Source organism: Drosophila mojavensis, unplaced genomic scaffold, assembly GCF_018153725.1.
Source record: "Drosophila mojavensis isolate 15081-1352.22 unplaced genomic scaffold, ASM1815372v1 contig_51, whole genome shotgun sequence".
In the NCBI taxonomy this organism is placed as follows: domain Eukaryota; kingdom Metazoa; phylum Arthropoda; class Insecta; order Diptera; family Drosophilidae; genus Drosophila; species Drosophila mojavensis.
In genome coordinates, this window is record NW_025318875.1 from 41,081 (window position 1) to 64,554 (window position 23,474).

At 40.8% G+C, this 23,474-nt stretch overlaps 1 long non-coding RNA gene across 2 annotated transcripts; it reads left to right on the plus strand.

The window, feature by feature from the left end:
* Positions 1-13,761: 13,761 nt before the first annotated feature.
* LOC122757364 lies at positions 13,762-14,763 on the plus strand. 2 transcript variants are annotated; one of them, XR_006357390.1, is made up of 2 exons: positions 13,762-13,806; positions 14,499-14,763. It is a non-coding gene; the product is annotated as an uncharacterized LOC122757364 (long non-coding RNA). The 2 variants fall into 2 exon arrangements; XR_006357389.1 differs by lacking the exon at positions 13,762-13,806 and adding an exon at positions 14,384-14,420.
* Positions 14,764-23,474: the final 8,711 nt, after the last annotated feature.

Genomic DNA, 23,474 nt, shown 5'->3' on the forward strand with positions numbered 1-23,474 from the left:
AAATAAAGCAACAACAAATGTAAGCAACGTATATATAAAATAAAGCAACATATATATATATATATAAACAGGCATTTGCATATGCCAAGAAATATTTTACAGTTAGTCTTAAGATTCATTCCGAACAGAACAGAAGTCTTTTTATCAATAAAGCAAGAATTATAATATCTAAAGATATTAAGTGTGTTTTTATTGAACTATTACTTAAAGTATATGAACATCTAAAGACAGTTTTGTTTCAGTGATTAACAGTTTTTTATTGTACTTGTGTATCTCAAGATATATGAAGTATAGTGCGAAAACCATCGGAGATAGTCCTGAAAGCGCAGCTGACTCTGATTGCGCTCAGCCTGTAGATCGCGCAAATGCCTCGGCTGTAGCTCGGCGTTGCCATCGCTCTTGCCCATATTGGCGCAGCATAGAGGATGACAGACCTAATGACGCTCATTAATAGGAGACGTCGTTGCTGTTTAGGTCCCCGCGTGTTAAGCATGATTCTCGAGAGAGCTCTACAAGAATCAGCTGCCTTTTTATGCACATATTCTAAGTGCTCGCGGAAAGTTAATCTTGTGTCTATCATGACACCAAGATATCTTATCGCCCTCTTTGACGCAATGGTGACGCTGCCGATCTTTATATTGGCAGTTTCCACTCTTTTGCGACTGCTGACCAGTACAACTTCGGTCTTGTGTGCCGCTAGCTCGAGCCCAGCTCCTGTCAACCAGCTTCGTATGCGATTGATACTTTCGCTGCACATATCCTCTGTATCTTTGAGCTCCTTTCCTATGGCTACGACAGCTACATCATCAGCAAAGCCAATGGTATGCGCGCCTGCTGGTAGTTCCAAGCGCAGTACGCCGTCGTACATGATGCCCCAGCACTGAGCCTTGGGGTACTCCAGCTGACACTGTATGAGTTTGGGGACCCTCACTCGTGTTGTATACCAGTGTTCTTCCTCTGAAGTAGCTCTTTATTATCTCTCTTAGATATTTAGGGATATTATATTGTGACAGCGCATTCAGTATCATATCCCAACTAGCTGTGTTGAAGGCATTCCTTACATCCAGGGTCGCAATGATGCAGTATTCCTTCGTCCCGTGCCTCCATCTGGTGCCTTGAATGGCGGAAGTGGCCAGACCGACAACTTTGTTAAGCGCGTCCGTTGTTGACCGGGCCTTCCGGAATCCAAATTGGTTTGGTGACAGGCCTCCGGCGCTTGCAATCGCAGTCTCCAGCCTAGAGCAGATCAGTTTCTCAAACACCTTTCCCATGGTGTCTAAGAGACAGATCGGTCTGTACGAAGATGGCTCATCTGGTGGTTTGCCAGCCTTGGGTAGCAATACCAGATTCTGGGCTTTCCATTTTGCCGGGAACGTCTCTTGGATCAGGCATTCGATAAATAATTCGGCGAACGTACTTGGGTGCAAGGCGAGGGCTAGCTTTAGCGCACGATTTGGGATCCCGTCCGGCCCTGGAGCTGTGTTGGTTCTAAGACCTCGGAGAACTACTGATATTTCTTCCTCTGTAACTAAAACAATTTCAGTGCTCGTTGAGCCCTGATCAGCAGACTCGGACTCAGGGGCGTGAATGGAGCTTAAACTTTCTGGAAAGAGTATTTCCACAATCGATTTAAGCTCCAGACGATCCGTAGGCTGCACCTGTCTACCTGCGTATAGTCTTTTAACTACTATCTTATATGCCCTGCCCCAAGGGTCATATTCGGCTGAGTCGCACAACTGTAAAAAACATTCTCTTTTGCTTGCCCGAATGGCCTTCTTCAGCTGTCTTCTAGCTGCCTGGTAAGCTAACTGTTTCTCAAAAAACGTTGACCTACCGCGAGCCCGTTGGTAGCTTCTTCTCGCCTGGATGCATTTGCGACGAATGTCACCTATTTGCGTATTCCACCAATACGTAGGCTCATGTTGTCGCGTGAACTGCTTGCGGCGTAACATGCTGCTATTGCAGGCACTCTGTATTTGGGCTACCATTTGGCATGCTCTGGCCTCAGCATTACCAATTGTACCCAGAGACTGAATGGCCTCTGAAAAGACCGCGGGATCAAAAGTATCTAGCCGATACGACTCCCTCCACAATGTTGACGCCCTGGCAGGTGGCTCACCTATTGTGAACAGAAGTGCCGTATGATCGCTGCCTGTATAGCTATCGCAATGGCTCCATGTTGCTCCCCGAAAGAGGGATGAAGTGACAAAAGTAATGTCGATAACAGACCCGTATCCCGCCCGACTGAAGGTGTACTCATGGCCAGTGTTGAGCAGTGCAACATCTAGTGTCGCGAAGATCTCCAGTAGGATACGACCTCTGGCATTTGTTGTGGGGCTACCCCATTCTAGCGCCCAGGAGTTAAAATCTCCAGCTATAATGGCCTTCCGACCCCCTAGCATCCTCGGCAAGCTCGTCGAGCACCGTCGTGAATTCACTGAGCTGCATGCTGGGGGCCAGATAGCAACTGTAGAGCCATAAGCTACCATATCGGCCACGTACGAACCCATTGAATGACTTAACATTCGAAAGTACGTTCGTTGAGTTGCCGCATACCCACAACGCAGCTTTGCCATTAACGTCTGTTGACCATGTCCTAGGGCAGCTGGTTCTACAGTGGTGAGGCTCACTGAGAAAAGCTACATCTATACATTTTTCCCTAATGGTCTGCTCTAGAAGATCTTGGGCAGCAACACAATGATTTAAGTTAAGCTGCAAAAACCTTAACTGTGTATGTGTATGTGTATGTGTCTGTGTGTGTGTGTGTGTGTGTGTGTGTGTGTGTGTGTGTGTGTGTATGTGTGTATGTGTGTGTGTGTGTGCGTGTTTCTTGTGTAAGCTGAGTGACGCGAAAAATTATTGAAATAGCTATTACTCCAAGGGTTCAGGGGATCTCGTAGTCGAGCAGTATCGACTAGAGCTTTCTTACTTGTTAAATTCTGCTCTATTTTGGACACTATTGAGACCTCAAATTTTGTATATATACTCGGGCTGATCACCCAAGACCAAAAAGCTTTGTCGGATATATGTCCGCCCACAGGGGGCGTGGCAAACCGCAAAAGTTGATATCTCCTAAAGTATAATAGCTAAAAGATTCAAATTTAGAGAGTTAAGTTACCAGTAACCTCTTCTATCGATGACCCAAAAATAATTTTTACGCCTCTTTAGGGGCGTGCCATATCGAAAAATAATATCGAAGAATAATTTTCACATTTTTTGAGGGTAAGCATTCAAACTTTGCAGTTAGTGTACCGTTATTAAGTTCTAAAAACTGACCAAAAATGAGGTGTCTGCGCCCAGTAGGGGCGTGGCAAATCGGAAAAACCTGTATATTCTACAATATTAGAGCGAAACTTAACTGCTATATTGTTGATGGGATGTGAATGAGTATTCCGCAGTCGGTAACGCCCGACTGCAACGTTCTTACTTGTTTTTATACCCTGAACCCATTGAAAATGGGAAATCAGGGTATAATGGTTTTGTGAAAAAGTATGTAACGGGCAGAAGGAGGCGTGGCAGACCCCATAAAGTATATATATTCTTGATCAGCGCGACGAGCTGAGTTGATATAGCCCTGTCCGTCTGTCCGTCCGTCCGTCCGTCCGTCCGTCCGTCCGTCCGTCCGTCCGTCCGTCCGTCCGTCCGTATGAGTGCGTCGATCTCAGAAGTTATAAGAGCTAGAGAGCTGAAATTTGGCATGCATACTCGTGAGTACCATACGCAGTACGAGTTTCCTTTATTTTTTCGATAAATCGTCCGATAACTTTTTTATCGAGAATAATCGAAAAATTGATTTTGTTTTTTCAGCCTAATTTGAACATTTTTAGACCTGGAGTCTTCAAATTTGGGTTGTATATAAAGTTAATGGATATAAAGATTTTGTAATTTACAGATTTTGGATACCACGCCCCTTTCGCCCCCAATTTGTAAAAAACGCATTTCAAGTACTAGAGACTTGTGCTTTGGAATGTACACACGTATTCACTATATAATTACGCTCTGAAAGTTTCATTAAGATCGTATGTCTAAAAAAGAAATTATTCAACAAATAAATTCTCATAATATTGCCCACATTGCAGCGCAGCCCAAGCGCAGTCGCTGCTTACTGCGCAGTTAGCAGAGCGCAGGCTTATGCGTGCGTGTGGATGCATGTGTATGTGTGTGTGCATAAAAGTGCAGAATGATTAGAATATCAGCTTAGAGGGTTCAGGGTATCTCCTAGTCGAGCAGTCTCGACTAGAGCCTTCTTACTTGTTTTTTTTTTTTTATTTAATGTATATATATTTTTTCCTTTTTTTCAATATTATTGATTTGCTGTTTATACCCTGAACCCATTTTCAATGGGAAATCAGGGTATAATGGTTTTGTTGAAATGTATGTAACAGGGAGAAGGAGGCGTGGCAGACCCCACAAAGTATATATATTCTTGATCAGGGTGACGAGCTGAGTTGATTTGGCCCTGTCCGTCTGTCTGTCCGTCTGTCCGTCTGTCCGTATGTATGAACGCGTCGATTTCAGAAGATATAAGAGATAGAGACTTCAAATTTTTTTTAAAATGTTCGTTATTACAGCGCGCATATCAAGTTTATCATTAAAAATCGATAACTCATCCCGATCTTTTTTTATCGATAAAAAACCTTATCGAAACCCAGTTATAAAATTATATCTTCTACACCTTTATTGCTAGAGTCTCCAAATTTTTAATGTATGCTTATATGCAATTTATACAATTTCGGTTTTTGTTAAAATTTACCCCCACCTCTAAATTCACCCCCTCACCCTCACTTTTGTAAAAAGCGTATTTCAAATACTAGAGACTTGTGCTTTGGCAATTACATGCATATTCATGTTATAATCATAATCTAAAAGTTTCATGAAGATCGTACGTCCATAAAAAAAAGTTATTAAACAATTAAGTTCTCATAGTAAGCGCACACTGCAGCCCATGCGTGTTTATGCGTGGTTGCTTGTATGTGTATGTGTGTGTGTGTATGTGTGTGTGTGTATGCGTTTGTGTCTGTATGCGTGTGTGTGTGTGTATGTGTGTCTGTATGCGTGTGTGTGTATGTATACCTGTGTGTGCGTACGTGCGTGTGTGTGTGTGTGTGTGTGCGTGTTTCTTGTGTAAGCTGAAAGTCGCGAAAAAGTATTGAAATATCTATTGCTCCAAGGGTTCAGGGGATCTCGTAGTCGAGCAGTCTCGACTAGAGCTTTCTTACTTGTTTTATTTTCATTTTTATTTATTTTTTTCTCATTTTTGATTTTTCTTGTTTCAGGGTCGTTAATTGGTAGTCTTCTGTGGATGCTTGGCCGTTTTGAAGATAAGTGCATTTTGTGTTGTTTTCTGTTTTGTTGTTTGTTGTTTAAATTTGTTAATTTGTGAGTTCTTTTTATTTTTCTCATTTCAGGTAAGCTTATTAGCATCTCTAGAGGCAGATAGAAGCATAGTAGATCATCCTCGTCGAATTTTTGTCCGTTTTGCAGGTAAGTGTATATTTTAAATTTTTGCTAGTTATACTCATTCACGAAAGTGAAATGAGTATATTGGTTTTGTGCAATGTCCGTCTTGCTGTCCGTCCGTCTGTCCGTCTGTCCGTCCGTCCGTCTGTCCGTCTGTCCGTATGAACGCAATCTATTTCGGCGCTATTGAAGCAAGAGACTTGAAATTTGGAACACATACTCGTGTATATCTCCGATTTATAAAGTATTAAAATTTTCCCGATCCGCCCACTAGGGGCGTGGCAAATCGGAAAATGCATTTTCCGATATACCAGAAATCATGTTAGTTAAAGAGCTAGAAAGCTGAAATTTGGTATGTAGGTCCGCGTTGACCACCCAAGATCACGAGCTATGGCGGATATATCTACGCCCATTGGGGGCGTGGAAAATCGGATAAAACTGTATCTCCTAAAGTTGTAAACCTAGAATGCTGAAATTTTGCACGTCAGCTAATGGCATGATTCTATAAAGCCTTAAGATAAATTATAAGTCTACGCCCATTGGGGGCGTGGCAAATCGGACCTGAAGATATAGTGATTATTTAAAGTCTCCTATCTTTTGGACACTATTGATAGCAGAGACCTCAAATTTTGTATATATACTCGGACTGATCACCCAAGACCAAAAAGTTTTGTCGGATATATGTCCGCCCACAGGGGGCGTGGCATACCGCAAAAGCTTATATCTCCTAAAGTATAATAGCTAGAAGCTTCAAATTTGGATAGTTGAGTTACTGATAGCCTCCTCTATCGATTCCCCAAAAATAATTTTTACGCCTCTTTAGGGGCGTGGCATATCGAAAAATACCCTGTAATTTTCACATTTTTTGAGGGTAAGCATTCAAAATTTGCATTTAGGTTACCGGTTGCTTGCTCTAAAAACTGACCAAAAATGAGTTGTCTACGCCCAGTTGGGGCGTGGCAAATCGGAAAAACCTGTATTTTCTACAGTATTAGAGCGAAACTTAACTATTAAATTGTTGATGGGATGTGAATGAGTATTCCGCAGTCGGTAACGCCCGACTGCAACGTTCTTACTTGTTTCTATATTGTTATTAATTAGATGTTTTTTTTTTTTAATTTTTCTCATTGCAGGTAAGTTTATTAACATCTCTAGGGGCAGATAGGAACGTCATTGGTCATCCTCGTCGAGTTTTTGGCCGTTTTGCAGGTAAGTGTATATTTTAAATTTTTGCTAGTTTTAATATTGTTATTAATTAGATGATTTTTAAAATTTTTCTCATTGCAGGTAAGATTATTGGCATCACAAATGTTGATGTAAGCTACCTAGTACATTGCTACGCTCGTTGGCGTAGTTTTACTAGTAGTTGTGGAGCTGGTACGCCAGCTTGATGACGTAATCGCGAAGACCGCCTCGCACTCGTCGCTGTCCATCAGCTCTCGGAGGTCGACCTCTTCGCGCCTTGGAGTCCTCTGCTGCATTGGCTCACCTGCATCCATGACTTGTTTTTGTTTGTTTGAGTTCAATAAAGTAATAACTATAGTCATAATTTGTTCAATTTGTTTCTCCAGCCTCTCGAACATGGCCCTGTTTTGTTCAAGTAGCTCTTCAAGGCTACTTGACTTGGCTTGCTCGTCCTTTAGCTTCTGTTGCAGCCTAGCCAAGTGCCTTGCTGCTGGATTACGTCCATTGGATACGGTTGTTGTTGTTGTTGTTGGGCGTTTCTCTTTGTGGTTTATTGAGTATCGCTGTGTGTTAGTGGTGCGGTTGGTGGGCTTTGTGAATGGTGTTTGGGGTTGCTGTTGTTGGTGGTGTCGTCGCGTCTGTCTTTGTCGTTGTAGTTGTTGTTGTTGTTGCTGGTTTTGCTGTTGGTGTTGCGGCAGTGGCTTTGTTGTTTTATACGATCCATGCACCACGCTACTGTATGTCAGCTTGCGCTTTGTGCCTGGATTTATTGGCGTCTCTTTTGTGCGTTGCTGTTTTTGTCGCAATTGATGTTGCTGCTGTTGTAGCTTTGGTTGCTGCTGTTGTTGTTGCCGCTGCTCAGTCTGTGGTCGATCTTGGCGCAGTTGTTGGTGTTGCTGTTGTTGTTATTGTTGTTGCTGTTGCTGCAGCTCGTTTGTCGGTAAGTACCTTACAGCTAGTAGCCTATTTCGAGCCTCTTTGTATTTAGGGCAGCCTTTATAGCAGCATACATGTGCACCTCCACAGTTGAAGCACTTTGCGGGTGCATCTCGTGCTTTGGTGCACTCAGTGGATGCATGAGAGCCGGCACATTTCATGCATCTGTATGGGCGTCGACAGTAGTTCTTAGTGTGCCCGAACGCCTGGCATCGATGGCACTGGGCCGGATCGATGGCCTTCGCCTGCCTCTCAACTAGCACCTGTTGATTGCTGATCGTATCGAGTTCACATATCTTGAGATGGCTGCCATCGGGCATTGGCTGCAGCTCAACCTCAAAGACGTTTAGTGGCATGCCGGTGAACCGATGCCTCATGGCACGTATGAAACGTACCACGAAGCCCAGCTCCGACAGCTTGACCCTCAGCCAGTCACAGGGTGTCGAGTGGTGTAGTTTTTTATTACCACTCGATATCCTTTCTGATGGTGTGACTGGTGGGTGTACATCTGTACGTTCTCAGCAGTCAGGAAATCTACAATGGCTCTGTATGTGGCCATATCATCGCTGTAGATAGTGACGCCAGCACTATTACTGCGAGTGGCGGTGCTAGTGGTGAAACCGCCAACTGCTGGATGGCTGTGCAGTTTGTTGATTAGTGGCAGTATGTCGTCCATTTGGGGCAAGAATATTGCCGGTATTCTTGCCTTAGCTGTCTGTTGTGGTTGTTGTTGTTGCTGCTGGTGTTGCTGTTGTTGTTGTTGCTGTTGTTGTTGTTGCTTGGGAGCAGAGGCAGTTGTGTGGGCATGCATTTGTTGCTGCATTTGATTGCCAGTTTTTTGAGGCAGCCCGAAAGGCTGCAATACTTTTTCGTTTTGATTGGCACTCGACACCGAGCAACAAATCGACAAAACGACAATGCTACTGAAAGAGCGACAACATGACAGAGCGACGAAATGACAGAGTGACAGAGCCACTGAAGAACAATACAACTGACTAAAAGACCGACGAAATGACAGAGTGACAGAGCCATTAAGCAACAGGATGACTGACTGACAGAGCGACGAAATGACCGAGTGACAGATTGACAGAGTGACAGAGTCACTGAACAACAGGACGACTGACTGACAGAGCGGCGAAATGACAGAGTGACAGAGCCATGGAACAACAATACAACTGACTGACAGAACAACGAAATGACAGAGTGACAGAGCCACTGAAGAACAGTACAACTAACTAAAAGACCGACGAAATGACAGAGTGACAGAGCTACTAAATATCAGGACGATTTATTGACAGAGCGACGAAATGACAGAGTGACTGAGCCACTGAATCATTTGTCAGAGGCTAGAAAGCAGCAGCAGAGAGTCTTCCCAGTGGTCAACTAAAGCTCAAATGCAACGGGCTCCAAATTTGAGTGCGATCTTTAATTTGAGTCTCAGTCGCCCTATATAAAGGGCAGCAGCTGCAGCATTTCTTCAGTCGTCCAGCCACGGTGGGGATCAGCAGATCATGCAGTCCAGTGAAGTGAAGTGAAGTGTATAACGGATCAACGGACCGACAGAAAAGAGCAACAGATCGACAAAACGACAGTGCCACTGAAGAACAGTACAACTGACTAAAAGAGCGACGAAATGACAGAGTGACAGAGCCACTGAACAACAGGATGACTGACTGAAAGAGCGACGAAATGACAGAGTGACAGAGCCACTGAACAACAGTACAACTGACTGACAGAGCGACAAAATGACCGAGTCACAGAGTGACAGAGTCACTGAACAACAGGACGACTGAATGCCAGAGCGACAAAATGACTGAGTGACAGAGCCCCTGAACAACAGTGCAACTGACTGATAGATCGACAACATGACAGACTGACAGAATAAAAGAGCCACTGAACAACAATACAACAGACTGAAAGAGCGACGAAATGACAGAGTGACAGAGCCACTGAACAACAGTACAACTGACCGACAGAGCGACAAAATGACCGAGTGACAGAGTGACAGAGCCACTGAACCACAGTACAACTGATTGACAGAACAGAAATGACAGAGATTCTTCCCAGTGGCAGAGAGTCTTCCCAGTGGTCAACTAAAGCTCAAATGCAACGAGCTCAAAATTTGAGTGCGATCTTGAATTTGAGTCTCAGTCGCTCTATATAAAGGGCAGCAGCTGCAGCATATCTTCAGTCGTCCAGGCAGGGTGGGGATCAGCAGATCATGCAGTCCAGTGTTCTCGTATTCTCCTCCGGCACACATGAGCGCAATTACATATAGTTTAAGTATTAGCTATTGCACAGAGTGCTTTTCGCGGCGCGCGCACACCGGCAGCGAGGCGGACAGAACGGCAAGTCTGCGCACTCGAACAGTCAGCAGTGGAGTATGCGCCAGCCAATTGCCTGCCGTGAAGCGGCAGTTACAAATTCTCTCCTTCAGAATTCTCTTATACTTAATTCAAGGCATTACTTTCACGAAGCAACATATTTGAATTTAAATTACTGTATTTATCGCACTTTGATATCGATGTTGCTTGGCCCGATAACATATCGGATGCCCTAGTTGCTTTGTGTTTTGTGCTGCTTACGTTATGCTAATTTGCCTACAGTTTTTATTTATTTATTTACATTTTTTAGCGTATTGACCTATCCGACAATGGTCACACGCAGGCGCCATGCAGATGTGAGATATGTGAAATCAAAAGACTACGAAACAAGACAAAACTGCAAGACTTAACAGCTAACATAAATACAATTTACATAGATTATTTACTAATTCTCTCTCTTTTTTTCTTCTCTTTTCAGGTAATCGCTGGAATCCATGAGGGTCGAATTGGGATGGGGCATCGAGCTGCAGTTCTCATCTGCTGATCGTCGTCAAGTGTAGTGTTGGAGAGGGGGGAAGAACAGCCAGTCCAGCTGTCTCACCCCCTCCCGTCTGTGGCGCCATCCAGTTGTTGCAGTGGGCATGGGTGAGTACAGCATATGCATTAGCTTGCATACGTATGTACATTTGTGTGAATTGCAGTGAAGAAGAAATAGAAATATTTCATTAGTGGTGCAATAATAAAATAATATTATTATACTCATTCACGAAAGTGAATCAGTATATTGGTTTTGTGCAATGTCCGTCTTGCTGTCCGTCCGTCTGTCCGTCTGTCCGTCCGTCCGTCTGTCCGTCTGTCCGTATGAACGCAATCTATTTCGGCGCTATTGAAGCTAGAGACTTGAAATTTGGAGCACATACTCGTGTATATCTCCGATTTATAAAGTGTTAAAATTTTCCCGATCCGCCCACTAGGGGCGTGGCAAATCGGAAAATGCATTTTCCGATATACCAGAAATCATGTTTGTTGAAGAGCTAGAAAGCTGAAATTTGGTATGTAGGTCTGCGTTGACCACCCAAGATTACGAGCTATGGCGGATATATCTACGCCCATTGGGGGCGTGGCAAATCGGATAAAACTGTATCTCCTAAAGTTGTAAACCTAGAATGCTGAAATTTTGCACGTCAGCTAATGGTATGATTCTATAAAGTCTGAAGATAAATTACAAGTCTACGCCCATTGGGGGAGTGGCAAATCGGACCTGAAGATATAGTGATTTTTTAAATTCTCCTATATTTTGGACACTATTGATGGCAGAGACCTCAAATGTTGTATATATACTCGGACTGATCACCCAAGACCAAAAGTTTTGTCGGATATATGTCCGCTCAGGGGGCGTGGCAAACCGCAAAAGTTTATATCTCCTAAAGTATAATAGCTAGAAGCTTCAAATTTGGATAGTTGAGTTACTGGTAGCCTCCTCTATCGATTCCCCAAAACTAATCTTTACGCCTCTTTAGGGGCGTGGCATATCGAAAAATACCCTGTAATTTTCACATTTTTTGAGGGTAAGCATTCAAAATTTGCAGTTAGGGTACCGTTATCTCTTTCTAAAACTGACCAAAAATGAGGTGTCTACGCCCAGTTGGGGCGTGGCAAATCGGAAAAACCTACAGTATTAGAGCGAAACTTAACTACTAAATTGTTGATGGGATGTGAATGAGTATTCCGCAGTCGGTAACGCCCGACTGCAACGTTCTTACTTGTTTTGCTTTGTTTTTGTTTGTTTGTTTATTTGTTTTTGCAATAATAAAATGAAATTATATATATATATATATATATATATATATATATATATATATATATATATTCTTTTTATACCCTGAACCCATTTTCAATGGGAAATCAGGGTATAATGGTTTTGTTGAAATGTATGTAACAGGCAGAAGGAGGCGTGGCAGACCCTAAAAAGTATATATATTCTTGATCAGGGCGACGAGCTGAGTTGATTTGGCCCTGTCCGTCTGTCTGTCCGTCTATCCGTCTGTCCGTCCGTCCGTCTGTCCGTCTGTCCGTATGTATGAACGCGTCGATTTCAGAAGATATAAGAGCTAGAGACTTCAATTTTTTTTTTAAATGTTCGTAATTACAGCGCGCATATCAAGTTTATCATTAAAAATCGATAACTCATCCCGATCTTTTTTTATCGATAAAAAACCTTATCGAAAACCAGTTATAAAATTATATCTTCTACACCTTTATTGCTAGAGTCTCCAAATTTTTAATGTATGCCTATATGCAATTTATACAATTTCGGTTTTTGTTAAAATTTACCCCCCACCCTTAAATTCACCCCCTCACCCTCACTTTTGTAAAAGCGTATTTCAAATACTAGAGACTTGTGCTTTGGCAATTACATGCATATCCATGTCATAATCATAATCTGAAAGTTTCATGAAGATCGTACGTCCACAAAAAAAGTTATTAAGCAATTAAGTTCTCATAGTAAGCGCTCACTGCCGCCCATGCGTGTTTATGCTTGTGTGTGTATATGTATGTAATTGTTTGTGTATGTGTGTGTGTGTGTGTGTGTGTGTGTGTGTGTGTGTGTGTGTGTGTGTGTATGTATGTGTGTGTATGTATGCCTGTGTGTGCGTGCGTGCGTGTATTTTATGTATATATATTTTTTCCTTTTTTTTCAATATTGATTTGCTGTTTTTATTATTATTATTTTTTATACCCTGAACCCATTTTCAATGGGAAATCAGGGTATAATGGTTTTGTTGATATGTATGTAACAGGCAGAAGGAGGCGTGGCAGACCCCACAAAGTATATATATTCTTGATCAGGGCGACGAGCTGAGTTGATTTGGCCCTGTCCGTCTGTCTGTCCGTCTGTCCGTCTGTCCGTCTGTCCGTCCGTCCGTCTGTCCGTCTGTCCGTATGTATGAACGCGTCGATTTCAGAAGATATAAGAGCTAGAGACTTCAAATTTTGTTTAAAATGTTCGTAATTACAGCGCGCATATCAAGTTTATCATTAAAAATCGATAACTCATCCCGATCTTTTTTATCGATAAAAAACCTTATCGAAAACCAGTTATAAAATTATATCTTCTGCACCTTTATTGCTAGAGTCTCCAAATTTTTAATGTATGCTTATATGCAATTTATACAATTTCGGTTTTTGTTAAAATTTACCCCCACCCTTAAATTCATCCCCTCACCCTCACTTTTGTAAAATGCTTATTTCAAATACTAGAGACTTGTGCTTTGGCAATTACATGCATATCCATGTCATAATCATAATCTGAAAGTTTCATGAAGATCGTACGTCCACAAAAAAGTTATTAAGCAATTAAGTTCTCATAGTAAGCGCACACTGCAGCCCATGCGTGTTTATGCGTGGTTGCTTGTATGTGTATGTGTGTGTGTATGTGTGTGTGTATGTGTGTGTGTGTATGCGTTGTGTCTGTATGCTGTGTGTGTGTGTATGTGTGTCTGTATGTGTGTGTGTGTATGTATACCTGTGTGTGTGTGTGTGTGTGTGTGTGTGTGTGTGTGCGTGTTTCTTGTGTAAGCTGAAAGTCGCGAAAAAGTATTGAAATATCTATTGCTCCAAGGGTTCAGGGGATCTCGTAGTCGAGCAGTCTCGACTAGAGCTTTCTTACTTGTTTTTTTCTCATTTTTGATTTTTCTTGTTTCAGGGTCGTTAATTGGTGTCTTCTGTGGATGCTTGGCCGTTTTGAAGATAAGTGCATTTTGTGTTGTTTTCTGTTTTGTTGTTTAAATTTGTTAATTTGTGAGTTCTTTTTATTTTTCTCATTTCAGCTTATTAACATCTCTAGGGGCAGATAGAAGCGTCGTCAATCATCCTCGTCGAATTTTTGGCCGTTTTGCAGGTAAGTGTATATTTTTAATTTTTGCTAGTTTTAATATTGTCATTAATTAGATGATTTTTTTAATTTTTCTCATTGCAGGTAAGCTTATTAACATCTCTAGGGGCAGATAGAAGCGTCGTCAATCATCTTCGTCGAATTTTTGGCCGTTTTGCAGGTAAGTGTATATTTTAAATTTTTGCTAGTTTTTATATTGTTATTAATTAGATGATATTTTTAATTTTTCTCATTGCAGGTAAGCTTATTAACATCTCTAGGGGCAGATAGAGGCGTCGTCAATCATCCTCGTCGAATTTTTGGCCGTTTTGCAGGTAAGTGTATATTTTACATTTTTGCTAGTTTTAATATTGTTATTAATTAGATGATCTTCTTAATTTTTTTCATTGCAGGTAAGCTTACTAACATCTCTAGGGGCAGATAGAAGCGTCGTCAATCATCCTCATCGAATTTTTGGCCGTTTTGCAGGTAAGTGTATATTTTAATTTTTGCTAGTTTTTATATTGTTATTAATTAGATGATTTTATAAATTTTTCTCATTGCAGGTAAGCTTATTAACATCTCTAGGGGCAGATAGAAGCGTCGTAATCATCCTCGTCGAATTTTTGGCCTTTTTGCAGGTAAGTGTATATTTTAAATTTTTGCTAGTTTTAATATTGTTCTTAATTAGATGATTTTTTTAATTTTTCTCATTGCAGGTAAGCTTATTGGCATCACAAATGTTGATGTAAGCTACCTAGTACATTGCTACGCTCGTTGGCGTAGTTTTACTAGTAGTTGTGGAGCTGGTACGCCAGCTTGATGACGTCATCGCTGAGACCTCCTCGCACTCGTCGCTGAGGTCCATCAGCTCTCGGAGGTCAACCTCTTCGCGCCTTGGAGTCCTCTGCTGCATTGGCTCACCTGCATTCATGACTTGTTTTTGTTTGTTTGAGTTCAATAAAGTAATAACTATAGTCATAATTTGTTCAATTTGTTTCTCCAGCCTCTCGAACATGGCCTTATTTTGTTCAAGTAGCTCTTCAAGGCTACTTGACTTGGCTTGCTCGTCCTTTAACTTCTGTTGCAGCCTAGCCAAGTGCCTTGATGCTGGATTACGTCCATTGGATACAGTTGTTGTTGTTGTTGGGCGTTTCTCTTTGTGGTTTATTGAGTATCGCTGTGTGTTAGTGGTGCGGTTGGTGGGCTTTGTGATTGGTGTTTGGGGTTGCTGTTGTTGGTGGTGTCGTCGCGTCTGTCTTTGTCGTTGTAGTTGTTGTTGTTGTTGCTGGTTTTGCTGTTGGTGTTGCGGCAGTGGCTTTGTTGTTTTATACGATCCATGCACCACGCTACTGTATGTCAGCTTGCGCTTTGTGCCTGGATTTATTGGCGTCTCTTTTGTGCGTTGCTGTTTTTGTCGCAATTGATGTTGCTGCTGTTGTAGCTTTGGTTGCTGCTGTTGTTGTTGCCGCTGCTCAGTCTGTGGTCGATCTTGGCGCAGTTGTTGGTGTTGCTGTTGTTGTTATTGTTGTTGCTGTTGCTGCAGCTCGTTTGTCGGTAAGTACCTTACAGCTAGTAGCCTATTTTGTATTTCTTTGTATTTAGGGCAGCCTTTATAGCAGCATACATGTGCACCTCCACAGTTGAAGCACTTTGCGGGTGCATCTCGTGCTTTGGTGCACTCAGTGGATGCATGAGAGCCGGCACATTTCATGCATCTGTATGGGCGTCGACAGTAGTTCTTAGTGTGTCCGAACGCCTGGCATCGATGGCACTGGGCCGGATCGATGGCCTTCGCCTGCCTCTCAACTAGCACCTGTTGATTGCTGATCGTATCGAGTTCACATATCTTGAGATGGCTGCCATCGGGCATTGGCTGCAGCTCAACCTCAAAGACGTTTAGTGGCATGCCGGTGAACCGATGCCTCATGGCACGTATGAAACGTACCGCGAAGCCCAGCTCCGACAGCTTGACCCTCAGCCAGTCACAGGGTGTCGAGTGGTGTAGTTTTTTGATTACCACTCGATATCCTTTCTGATGGTGTGACTGGTGGGTGTACATCTGTACGTTCTCAGCAGTCAGGAAATCTACAATGGCTCTGTGTGTGGCCATATCATCGCTGTATATAGTGACGCCAGCACAACAACAATACAACTGACTGACATAGTGACGAAATGACTTTGTGACGGAGCCACTGAACAACAATACAACTGACTGACATAGTGAAGAAATGAGAGAGTGACAGAGCCACTGAACAACAGGACGACTGACTGACAGAGCGACGAAATGACAGAGTGACGGAGCCACTGAACAACAGGATGACTGACTGACAGAGCGACGAAATGACCGAGTGACAGATTGACAGAGTCACTGAACAACAGGACGACTGACTGACAGAGCGACGAAATGACAGAGGGACTGAGCCACTGAACAACAGGACGTCTGGCTGACATAGGACGTCTGGCTGACATAGTGACTAAATGACAGAGTGACTTAGCCACTGAACAACAATACAGCTGACTGACAGAGCGACAAAATGACAGAGGGTCAGACCCACTGAACAACAGGACGACTGACTGACAGAGCGACGAAATGAGAGAGTGACAGAGCCACTGAACAACAGGACGACTGACTGACAGAGCGACGAAATGACAGAGTGACGGAGCCACTGAACAACAGGATGACTGACTGACAGAGCGACGAAATGACAGAGTGACTGAGCCACTGAAAAACAATAAAACTGACTAAAAGAGCGACGAAATGACAGAGTGACAGAGCCACTGAAAATCAATAAAACTGACTAAAAGAGCGACGAAATGACAGAGTGACAGAGCCACTAAACAACAGGACGACTGACTGACAGAGCGACAAAATAACTGAGTGACAGAGCCACTAAGCAACAATACAACTGACTGACAGAGCGACAAAATGACACAGTGACAGAGCCACTAAACAACAGGATGACTGACTGACAGAGCGACGAAATGACAGAGTGACAGAGCCACTGAAAAACAACAAAACTGACTAAAAGAGCGACGAAATGACAGAGTGACAGAACAACTAAACAACAGGATGACTGATTGACAGAGCGACGTAATGACAGAGTGACAGAGCCACTGTACAACAGGACGACTGACTGACAGTGCGACAAAATGACAAAATGACAGAGTCACTGAAAAACAGTACAACTGACTGACAGAGCGACGAAATGACAGAGTGACTAAGCAACTGAATCATTTGTCAGTTATATTTCAGTAAAAATAAGCTAGAAAGCAGCTGCAGAGAGTCTTCCCAGTGGTCAACTAAAGCTCAAATGCAACGGGCTCCAAATTTGAGTTCGATCTTTAATTTGAGTCTCAGTCGCCCTATATAAAGGGCAGCAGCTGCAGCATTTCTTCAGTCGTCCAGGCACGGTGGGGATCAGCAGATCATGCAGTCCAGTGAAGTGAAGTGAAGTGTATAACGGATCGACTGACCGACAGAAGTGACTGAGCAACAGATCGACAAAACGACAGAGCCACTGAACAACAGTACAACTGACCGACAGAGCGACAAAATGACCGAGTGACAGAGTGACAGAGCCACTGAACAACAGTACAACTGATTGACAGAGCAACGAAATGACCGGCTGACAGAGCCACTGAACAACAGTACAACTGACTGACAGAGCGAAAAAATGACCGAGTTACAGAGTGACAGAGCCACTGAACCACAGTACAACTGATTGACAGAGCAACGAAATGACCAGACTGACAGAGCCACTGAACAACAGTACAACTGACTGACAGAGCGACGAAATGACAGAGTGACAGAGCCACTGAACAACAGGATGACTGACTGACAGAGCGACGAAATGACAGAGTGACTGAGCCACTGAATCATTTGTCAGAAGCTAGAAAGCAGCAGCAGAGAGTCTTCCCGGTGGTCAACTAAAGCTCAAATGCAACGAGCTCAAAATTTGAGTGCGATCTTGAATTTGAGTCTCAGTCGCCCTATATAAAGGGCAGCAGCTGCAGCATTTCTTCAGTCGTCCAGGCACGGTGGGGATCAGCAGATCATGCAGTCCAGTGTTCTCGTGTTCTCCTCCGGCACACATGAGCGCAATTATATATAGTTTAAGTATTAGCTATTGCACAGAGTGCTTTTCGCGGCGCGCGCCTACCGGCAGCGAGGCGGACAGAACGGCAAGTCTGCGCACTCGAACAGTCAGCAGTGGAGTATGCGCCAGCCAATTGCCTGCCGTGAAGCGGCAGTTACAAATTCTCTCTTTCAGAATTCTCTTATACTTAATTCAAGTCATTACTTTCACGAAGCAACATATTTGAATTTAAATTACTGCATTTATCGCACTTTGATATCGATGTTGCTTGGCCCGATAACATATCGGATGCCCTAGTTGCTTTGTGTATTGTGCTGCTTACGTTATGCTAATTTGCCTACAGTTTTCTAGTATTTTTTTTCAGCATTCTTTAGCTTATTGACATATCCGACAATGGTCACACACAGGCGCCATGCAGAAGTGTGATATGTGAAATCAAAAGACTACGAAACAAGACAAAACTGCAAGACTTAACAGCTAACATAAATACAATTTACATAGATTATTTACTAATTCTCTCTCTTTTTTCTTCTCTTTTCAGGTAATCGCTGGAATCCATGAGGGTCCAATTGGGATGGGGCATCGGGCTGCAGTTTCATCTGCTGATCGTCGTCAAGTGTAGTGTTGGAGAGGGGGAAGAACAGCCAGTCCAGCTGTCTGACCCCTCCCGTCTGTGGCGCCGACCAGTTGTTGCAGTGGGCATGGTGAGTACAGCATATGCATTAGCTTTGCATTACGCATAACTATTCTCACAATTATACATATCAAGAATCAAGTATGTACATTTGTGTGAATTGCAGTGAAGAAGAAATAGAAATATTTCATTAGTGGTGCAATAATAAAATAATATTATTTTGCTTTGTTTTTGTTTGTTTGTTTTTGCAATAATAAAATGAAATTATATATATATATTTTTTTTTTTTTTTTTTATATTTTTTTTTTGTATATATATTTTTTCCCTTTTTTTTCAATATTATTGATTTGCTTTTTATTTTTTTGTTTTTATTTTTATTTTTTTTTTTCTCATTTTTGATTTTTCTTGTTTCAGGGTCGTTAATTGGTAGTCTTCTGTGGATGCTTGGCCGTTTTGAAGATAAGTGCATTTTGTGTTGTTTTCTGTTTTGTTGTTTGTTGTTTAAATTTGTTAATTTGTGAGTTCTTTTTTTTTCTCATTTCAGGTAAGCTTATTAGCATCTCTAGAGGCAGATAGAAGCATAGTAGATCTTCCTCGTCGAATTTTTGTCCGTTTTGCAGGTAAGTGTATATTTTAAATTTTTGCTAGTTCTAATATTGTTATTAATTAGATGATTTTTTTAATTTTTCTCATTGCAGGTAAGTTTATTAACATCTCTAGGGGCAGATAGGAACGTCATTGGTCATCCTCGTCGAGTTTTTCGCCGTTTTGCAGGTAAGTGTATATTTTAAATTTTTGCTAGTTTTAATATTGTTATTAATTAGATGATTTTTTTTAAATTTTTCTCATTGCAGGTAAGTTTATTAACATCTCTAGGGGCAGATAGGAACGTCATTGGTCATCCTCGTCGAGTTTTTTGGCCGTTTTGCAGGTAAGTGTATATTTTAAATTTTTGCTAGTTTTTATATTGTTATTAATTAGATGATTTGTTTAATTTTTCTCATTGAAGGTAAGCTTCTTAACACTCTAGGGGCAGATAGAAGCGTCGTCAATCATCCTCGTCGAATTTTATGCCGTTTTGCAGGTAAGTGTATATTTTAAATTTTGCTAGCTCTAATATTGTTATTAATTAGATTATTTTTTTTTAATTTTTCTCATTGCAGGAAAGTTTATTAACATCTCTAGGGGCAGATAGGAACGTCATTGGTCATCCTCGTTGAGTTTTTGGCCGTTTTGCAGGTAAGTGTACATTTTAAATTTTTGCTAGTTTTTATATTGTTATTAATTAGATGATTTTTTTTTTAATTTTTCTCATTGCAGGTAAGCTTATTAACATCTCTAGGGGCAGATAGAAGCGTCGTCAATCATCCTCATCGAATTTTTGGCCGTTTTGCAGGTAAGTGTATATTTTACATTTTTGCTAGTTTTAATATTGTTATTAATTAGATGATTGTTTTAATTTTTCTCATTGCAGGTAAGCTTACTAACATCTCTAAGGGCAGATAGAAGCGTCGTCAATCATCCTCGTCGAATTTTTGGCCGTTTTGCAGGTAAGTGTATATATTAAATATTTGCTAGTTTTAATATTGTTATTAATTAGATGATTTTTTTTTATTTTTGTCATTGCAGGTAAGCTTACTAACATCTCTAGGGGCAGATAGAAGCGTCGTCAATCATCCTCGTCGAATTTTTGGCCGTTTTGCAGGTAAGTGTATATTTTACATTTTTGCTAGTTTTAATATTGTTATTAATTAGATGATTTTTTTTAATTTTTGTCATTGCAGGTAAGCTTACTAACATCTCTAGGGGCAGATAGAAGCGTCGTCAATCATCCTCGTCGAATTTTTGGCCGTTTTGCAGGTAAGTGTATATTTTACATTTTTGCTAGTTTTAATATTGTCATTAATTAGATGATTTTTTTAATTTTTCTCATTGCAGGTAAGTTTATTAACATCTCTAGGGGCAGATAGGAACGCCATTGGTCATCCTCGTCGCGTTTTTGGCCGTTTTTCAGGTAAGTGTATGTTTTAAATTTTTGCTAGTTTTTATATTGTTATTAATTAGATGATTTTTTTTTAATTTTTCTCATTGCAGGTAAGTTTATTAACATCTCTAGGGGCAGATAGGAACGTCATTGGTCATCCTCGTCGAGTTTTTGACCGTTTTGCAGGTAAGTGTATATTTTAAATTTTTGCTAGTTTTAATATTGTTATTAATTAGATGATTTTTTTTAATTTTTCTCATTGCAGGTAAGCTTATTAACATCTCTAGGGGCAGATAGAAGCGTCGTCAATCATCCTCGTCGAATTTTTGGCCGTTTTGCAGGTAAGTGTATATTTTAAATTTTTGCTAGTTTTAATATTGTTATTAATTAGATGATTTTTTTTAATTTTTCTCATTGCAGGTAAGCTTATTAACATCTCTAGGGGCAGATAGGAACGTCATTGGTCATCCTCGTCGAGTTTTTGGCCGTTTTGCAGGTAAGTGTATATTTTAAATTTTTGCTAGTTTTAATATTGTTATTAATTAGATGATTTTTTTAATTTTTCTCATTAACATCTCTAGGGGCAGATAGGAACGTCATTGGTCATCCTCGTCGAGTTTTTGGCCGTTTTGCAGGTAAGTGTATATATTAAATTTTTGCTAGTTTTTATATTGTTATTAATTAGATTTTTTTTTTTTTTATTTTTCTCATTGCAGGTAAGCTTATTAACATCTCTAGGCGCAGATAGAAGCGTCGTCAATCATCTTCGTCGAATTTTTTGCCGTTTTGCAGGTAAGTGTATATTTTAAATTTTTGCTAGTTTTTATATTGTTATTAATTAGATGATATTTTTAATTTTTCTCATTGCAGGTAAGCTTATTAACATCTCTAGGCGCAGATAGAAGCGTCGTCAATCATCCTCGTCGAATTTTTGGCCGTTTTGCAGGTAAGTGTATATTTTAAATTTTTGCTAGTTTTTATATTGTTATTAATTAGATGATTTTTTATACCCTGAACCCATTGAAAATGGGAAATCAGGGTATAATGGTTTTGTTGAAATGTATGTAACAGGCAGAAGGAGGCGTGGCAGACCCCACAAAGTATATATATTCTTGATCAGGGCGACGAGCTGAGTCGATTTGGCCCTGTCCGTCTGTCTGTCTGTCCGTCTGTCCGTATGTTTGAACGCGTCGATTTCCGAAGATATAAGAGCTAGAGACTTGAATTTTTTTTTTAAATGACCGTTTATACAGCGCGGACGTCAAGTTTGCTTTTAAAATTCGATAAATCATCCCGTTATGTTTTTATCGAGTAAAAACATTCAAGTTCAAATCAGATGCCACTATAGCTAATTGTGAATGATTTTTCTTTTTTTTAAATTTCTCAAATATTCAATATAATATGTAGATCATATGCCGAAAGTTTCATTAAATTCCGTTCAGTCAAAAATTAATAAAAAATATTCAAATATTTGGCCAATTAACAAAAGCACGTGCAGCAGCTACAACAAAAACATTCGTTGAATCACATCAGCTGTTATTTTCGTTTAGATTTGGTAGATGGCGCAGCAACAGTGAATCTATTTGAGTTTTGCCAGCGCCACCAGCATGAGTGGGGTGGCCTAGTGCTTTAGCTGCATGACGCTCGATCGAGAAGTCGCGGTTCGAATCCCGGTAGATGCAGCTGATGTTAATTTTTTTTTAATTGTTTCAAAATATTTTTATATTTTCATAAATGAGTTTTCTATTTAATTTATATTTTTAAATACACCGAAATTGAAATTTTAACTATACTTTATGTGCGTTTTTAATAGTTCGGTTATTCTAGCAGATTCTTAGAATCACATCAGCAGTTAGTTTCGTTTAGTTTTGGTAGATGGCGCTGCAGCAGTGAATCTATTTGAGTTTTGCCAGCGCCACTAGCAGGAGTGAGGTGGCCTAGTGTGTTAGCTGCATGACGCTCGATCGAGAAGTCGCGGTTCGAAGCCGGATCGATGCAACTGATGTTAATTTTTTTTTAATTGTTTCAAAATATTTTTATATTTTATTAAATGAGTTTGCTATTTTATTTATATTTTTAAATACATCGAAATTGAAATTTCAGCCATACTAAATGAGCATTTTTATTTGTTGGGTTCAGGGTAGTATCTAGTCGAGCACTCTCGACTAGAATTTTCTTACTTGTTTTTAATTGTTCTCATTGCAGGTAAGTTTATTAACATCTCTAGGCGCAGATAGAAGCGTCGCCAATCATCTTCTTCGAATTTTTGGCCGTTTTGCAGGTAAGTGTATATTTTAAATTTTTGCTAGTTTTTATATTGTTATTAATTAGATGATTTTTTTAAATTTTTCTCATTGCAGGTAAGCTTATTAACATCTCTAGGGGCAGATAGAAGCGTCGTCAATCATCCTCGTCGAATTTTTGGCCGTTTTGCAGGTAAGTATATATTTTACATTTTTGCTAGTTTTAAGATTGTTATTAATTAGATGATTGTTTTAATTTTTCTCATTAACATCTCTAGGGGCAGATAGGAACGTCATTGGTCATCCTCGTCGAGTTTTTGGCCGTTTTGCAGGTAAGTGTATATTTTAAATTTTTGCTAGTTTTTATATTTTTATTAATTAGATGATTTTTTTAATTTTTCTCATTGCAGGTAAGCTTATTAAAATCTCTAGGCGCAGATAGAAGCGTCGTCAATCATCTTCGTCGAATTTTTTGCCGTTTTGCAGGTAAGTGTATATTTTAAATTGTTGCTAGTTATACCCTGAACCCATTTTCAATGGGAAATCAGGGTATAATGGTTTTTTGAAATGTATGTAACAGGCAGAAGGAGGCGTGGCAGACCCCACAAAGTATATATATTTTTGATCAGGGCGACGAGCTGAGTTGATTTGGCCCTGTCCGTCTGTCTGTCCGTCTGTCCGTCTGTCCGTCCGTCCGTCTGTCCGTATGTATGAACGCGTCGATTTCAGAAGAT